Here is a 6,785-nt window from a genome sequence, read left to right as displayed (position 1 = left end):
CCTACCTTTACCAACCACTAATCTTTCCATTTCTGTAATTTTGTCATTTTGAGAACCATATATATATATATATATATATATATATATATATATATATATATATATATATATGGAATTTATACAGTATGAGTTTTTGGAATTGCATTTTTTTTTTCACTCAGTACAATGCCCTTGAGATTCAGTGAAGTTGTTATATGAAGAGATAGTTTTTTTCCTTTTTACTGCTGAGTAGAATTCCATAGTCTGCATATATCAGTTTAACTATTCACCTATTGAGAGACATTTTGGTTGTTTCAATTTTGGGCTATTACAAATAGAGCTATGAACAGTCATGTTCAGGTTTTAATGAAGACTTATGTATTCATTTCTCTAGAATAAATGTCAACAGTGATTGCTGGGTTGCATGATAAATTGTCTTTAAAGAAAATGCAAAATTATTTACCAGAGTGGCTGTACTGTTGTATATTCCCATCAGCAATGTACACGATTGTTTTTCTGTATCTTCATCAGCATTTGGAATTGTCACCATGCTTTATTCTTTTGTGTTATTTTCTTTTAGTTTTATAGTTTTATGCTTTGCATTTAAATCTATGATTCACTTCGAGTTAATTTTTGTATAAGGTGTGAGTTTTAGGTCTAGGCTTATTCTTTTGCTTATGGATATTTAATTACTCCACACCATTGTTGAAAAGAGTGTCCTCTCTCCATCAAAATGCTTTTGCAACTTTGTCAAATATCAGTTGGCCATACTTGTGTGATGCTATTTTGGAGCTCTCCCGTCTGTTGCATTGACCTGTGTGTTTATTCCTCTGCCAATACCACCATCTTGATTACCACAGCTGTATGTCTTGAAATCTGTTGGTTGTCTTTGCCTGGTTAATTAGTCACTTTACTCATACTTTATATGCTAAGTAACTTTGAATTATATCCTGGAAATTGTGACTGCACTACTGTGTAGAATGTGGGTTCTCTTATAGTCTTGTGGAGGATGTTAATTTTTTTAGCCAGTCTATCAACTCAGTTTAGACTCAGACCAAAAGTTCTGTCTTGCCATACAACCATCACCCAGGATTAGTCTGAGATTTGGGCCCTGGTTTAAAATCATAGTCCAGGTCATAGAACATTTGCCATACTGTTTTGGGTCCGACCTGCACATGTGCTTTTCAGGGGTTAGTATGAGACTTGAGCAATGGTCAAAATGTTAAGTGTTATGACATTTTAGATTTGTCCTGTCCATGCACAAACCAGGGGTGAACCTGTTACACCAAATTAGGTAATCCCCTTCCCCAAATCCAGAATTCTTGTTACACTTTCTGACCTGCAAGTTTCCCTTTTAGTGGCTCCTTTGGACAGGAAAACAAGTTTCTATTGGAGGCTAGCCATCTACATGATCACAGATTTCTACAACTGAGCCCGCCCTTGGGGGCATAGCTATAAAACAGAAACTCAGAAAATTTACTCCTTTACGGACTGCTTTTCCAATTGCTGACTTCCTTCCACAATTTTTGTTTACTTTTCAGAATGCTCAGGTAGTTGCTTATGAATATTCTCAAGAGATTTTAGTTGTAATTCAAAAAGAGATAAGCTGTAGTGGACTTTAGTGTCCTGATGGAACCAAAATCTTCCTTTTATCTCTCTGGGAAGGTTTTTAGATACAAATTCAGCGTGTTTAAGATGTAGAGCTTGGGGACTTCCCTGGTGGCGCAGTGGTTGAGAATCTGCCTGCCAATGCAGGGGACACGGGTTCGAGCCCTGGTCTGGGAAGATCCCACATGCCGTGGAGCGACTAGGCCCGTGAGCCACAATTGCTGAGCCTGCGCATCTGGAGCCTCTGCTCCGCAGCAAGAGAGGCCGCGATAGTGAGAGCCCCGCGCACCGCGATGAAGAGTGGCCCCCACTTGCCGCAACTAGAGAAAGCCCTCGCACAGAAACGAAGACCCAACACAGCCATAAATAAATAAAATTTTAAAAATAAATAAATAAAATAAATAAATAAAGCAAATAATTAAAAAAAAAAAAGATGTAGAGCTTTTCAGAGTTTCTATGTCTCCTGTGTCAATTGTGGTAAGTGGTATTTTTGTTAAGTTGTTATCTTTAAGGAAACTGTCCATTTAATTGAATTTATTGTCAGTTGTTCAAAATCTTTTATTGTCCTTTTAATCTTTGTAAAATCTACAGTCATGTCCTTGCTTTCATTCCTGATATTGATAATTTATTCTATCAGTGTTATGGGCTGAATTGTGTTCCCCTCAAGTTGAAGGCTTACCCCTCAGTACCTCAAAATTGACTGTATTTGGACTGTATTTTGAAGAGGTAATTAAGTTAAAATGAGAGCATTAGAGAGGGCTCTAATCCAATTATGACTGGTGTCCTTATAAGACTAGAACACACAGAAAGACACCAAGGGTACACTGCATGATGACCACGTGAAGAGAAGGCAAGAAAGTGGCCATCTGCAAGCCAAGGAGAGAGGCCTCAGAGGAAACCAACTCTGCCAGCACCTTGATCTTGTACTTCCAGTATCTAGAACCATAAGAAAATAAATTTCTGTTGTTTAAGCCACTTACTCTGGCTATTTTGTTATGGAAGCCCTAGCAAACTAATGCAATTGGTCTTGCTAATTTACTGCAGGCATACCACATTTTATTGCACTTTGCTCTATTGTATTTTGCAGATATTCCTCTTTTTACAAATTGAAGGTTTGTGATAATCATTCATTGACCAAGTTTACTGGTACCATTTTTCCAACAGCATTTGCTCACTTTGTGTCTGTGTCAGCATTTTGGTAATTCTCACAATATTTCAAACTTTTTTCATTATTATTGTATTTGTTATGGTGATCTGTGATCAGTGATCTTTGATGTTACTACTGCAAAAAGATTAGGACTTGCTGAAGGCTCAGATGATGGTTAACATTTTTTAGCAATATAAGTGTTTTTAAATTAAGGTATACACATTGCTTTTTATAGACATATGCTAAATAGCACACTTAATAGACTACAGAATAAACGTAATTTTTATAAGATGTGTTAGCTTCACCCCGCAAATTTTCATGCAGTTTTCTTCTTTGACCCATGTTAATTTTCTAGATATCTTGTATCTGCTGGGGATTGGTTTCAGGACCGCCCCCCCCCCCCCCCCAACAGATATCAAAATCCATGGATGCTCAAGTCCCTTATATAAAATGGTGTATTTGCATAGAGCCTTTGCACATCCTCCTGTATACTTTAAATCATCTCTAGATTACTTATAATACCTAATCCAATGTAAATGCTATATAAATACTTGCCGGCATGCAGCAAATTCAAGTTTTGTTTTTTGGAACTTTCTGGGAATTTTTTTCAAATATTTTGGATCCTAGGTTGGCTGAATCCACCAACGTGGAACCTGCAGATACCGAGGGGGCTGACTGTATTTCTAATTTAATTATTTGGTGGTGCGAAAGCATATTCTATATGACATCAATCCTTTGCAATTTACTGAAACTTAATTATGGACCAGCATTTTGTCTTAGAGACTATTCCATGTGCATTTGTTGTGCGTAGTGTTCTATAAGTGTCAATCACCTTATAGTAATATGGCCACACTAAATTTCCTATGCTAGGTGTATCATTTTCCATCTTTTTACTTATAACTTGTTTGGTCTTTATAAAGTGTCTCTTGGAAAAAGCATATGGTTGGATCTTTCTTTCTCCTGCCTTATTCAGAGTTTAGTCCATTACATTTAATTATTAATATGGTTGGATTTAAATCTACCATCATCCTTTGTTTACCATTTGTTCTTTCTTTGTTCCTTTTCCCTCCTTTTCTACCTTTACTTTTTTTGTGTGTCGGGGAGGGGTTGACATGAGTGTTATTTATTATTACATTTTATCTGTTTTATTGGCTTTTAGTTATGCCTCTTGTTCTTTTTCTTTTTTTGTGTGGTTGCTCTAGGGTTTATAGTATACTTTTTTTTTTTAAGATTTTTTTTTTGATGTGGACCATTTTTAAAGTCTTTATTGAATTTGTTACAATATTGCTTGTTTTATGTTTTGGTTTTTTGGCCACAAGGCATGTGGGATCTTAGCTCCCTGACCAGGGATGGAATCCACACCCCCTGCATTGGAAGGCGAAGCCTTAACCACTGGACTGCCAGGGAAGTCCCTATAGTATACATTCTTAATATATCATGATCTTTTGCATTCATATTATATTAATTCACATATAAGAACTTTATAACAGTATAATTTCACATAAACCCCACTCCTTTGTCTGATGTCATATATTTTATTCACACGTTACAAATCCCACAGTACATTTTCATTCATTTTGTTTTGAACGACCATTTGATTTTTATCTAAGAAAGAAAAAATTTTCTATTTATCTACATACTCTACTCACCATTTCCAGAGGTTTTATTCCTTCCTGTAGATCTGAAATTTCCATCTGGAAATTCTTTGAGCATTTCCCTAAACACTTCTGTATTATGGGTTACTGACGGACAAATTATTTTTAATCTGAAAATGTTTAATTTGCCTTCATTTTAGAAGGATATTTTCTTGTGTATTAATCCTAAATTTGACAGGTTTCCCTCCCCCTTCCCCCACCTTAGCACCTCAGAGATGCCATTCCATTTTCTCCTGGCCTTTGTTGTTCCTAATGAAATGTGTCAGCTGTCACATTATTTGCTAGTAATGTGACTTTTTTCCCCCATGGCTGCTTTTGAGAATTAATTTTTATCTTGGAATTTTATTAATTTGACTATTTAAGGGTATGGATGTGGTCTTCTTTTCTTCTTATCCTGCTTGGGGTATGCTGGCTTAAGTTGATATTTTTAGTCAAATTTGGGAAAACTTCAGCCATCTGTTTTCAATTATTTTTTTCTGCTTCATTCTTCTCCTGTTTGGTTCTCTCTCACAAGTCTTTGTGTCCCTGTTAACTTAGGGGAAAAAAAAAATCTCTATGCCTTATTTTGGATAATTTCTAGCCTTATTTTTAAGTTGTGTTCTGCATTAATCTCATCCAATTAATAGATTTTTGATTTCAGTTATTATATTTAGTTTTAATATTTACATTTGGTTATTTCTTATAGTTTTCATATATATTTCCTGAAATTCCCTATTTCTTACTCATTCTATCTTTTCCTGTGGATTCTTTAATGTATTTATTATAGTTATTTTGAAGTCCTTGTTTACCAATTCTAACATCTGGGTTATCTTTGGATCTGTTTCCATTTACCATGGGTTTACACTTCCTGTTTCTTTATATTTCTAGTAATTGTGAATGATACATGTTATTTTCTATTTTACGACATATGGAGGCAATGTAACAATATCAATGCCTCATCAAGGCAACTGAAATGAACATTTTAATGAATATCCTTGGAATGTATTTCTCATTTTTTTAATGATATACTAAATTTCATTGAATTATTTGGATCCTGAACTTTTTTCTCCAAGAACTTGGTTTTCCTATATTTGAAATTACATGAAGAAAACAACAACAACGACGTGACAGTTGTGGAAATATATCCACAAAATATTTACTATAGAATAACATCCCTGATCCTTGAAGTTAACAGTCTAGTTACAGGGAGTGTAGTCTATTACAGTTTTCCTATGGGTTTCCTATGGGCAGATTTACAGAGTCCAAGAAAATATACCTTAGGCAAAGACAGAGAAGACAAAACAGTAACCTTGATTTTAGGGGTGAATCCCAACATTACATTTTGAAAAACCAAACCAAGACTGCAGAATACGAGCAAACATCACAGTCTGAACAGATAAGCCATGCCCCTGGAAATCCAACGTAGCTGTGGAAACAGACAGCAGTAACAGAAGGATGATTAGGTAAAAATTCAAGTTTACCAGCTAAACACCAGCTACATGTAAGGGTGGAAACAAATAGGCATTAAAAACTTGAAGTAAATAGAAGTGTCCCAGAATCTGGAAAGAGTATGTGGGTCCACTGACAGGAGAGGGAGATATAGCTAGCATCTAAGACAAGGAGCTGTCTTCTCTCTGCCCTGGTTTTAGGTTGTCTCACATTTTGAGGGCAGGCTGTTAGGACTCACTGAACTCTGAAGCTAAATTCTGTATTTGCTAATAATTGTAGTATGAAAGTGGTTTCCAGAGTTACACCAATTTCGCTAGCACCAAAGAAAACACCTGGTCTTAGCACGACTCATTGTGAGCCTCACACATATTAAAATTACACAAATACTTCTGTACTACTTATTTCTAGAACATGTGTCAATTAGATGGTTTGCCATGTGTTTCAAAAAGCAGATTTTGGACAAGCTAAGCAATTTAATTTTCCTTCTGGGTCTATCATTGAGGGTTTAAAAATCTTGTTAATGGATTGTGTACAAGTAATTCCGGTTGGGCTATTTTATTTTTACACAATCACAATTGGTGTCATTATATAGTTCATCTTTTGTGTGCCATTTTTAAGAAAAGTGGGAAGATCCAGGATGTTCCCAGTCTACCTAGTTGTTTAAAGGGAATTTTGAGGGATCTGTCCAAGAAAATACTTTTATAGCTTAAACCGCCCACGAAAGAAAAAAAACCACAGAAAATCTCTCCTTTCCAATCAAACTTGACTATCTTCTCTTTCCTTAACATTTGGCTCCTTTTGTTTTCAAAATTAATTTACCTTGTTGGGAAACTGAGTCTTACCCTTGGCCATCAACAAGACTCTTTTTTGCCTCAAAAGTGAGGTTGTTTTTTTTTTTCCCCCCCCACATTACTTCTTGTTTAATTTTTATTTCTTATCGGAGTAAAATTGAAAAAGTGAGGTCTTTT

This window comes from Eschrichtius robustus, chromosome 13 (genome assembly GCF_028021215.1).
Source record: "Eschrichtius robustus isolate mEscRob2 chromosome 13, mEscRob2.pri, whole genome shotgun sequence".
NCBI lineage: Eukaryota > Metazoa > Chordata > Mammalia > Artiodactyla > Eschrichtiidae > Eschrichtius > Eschrichtius robustus.
This window is presented reverse-complemented; position numbering follows the sequence as displayed.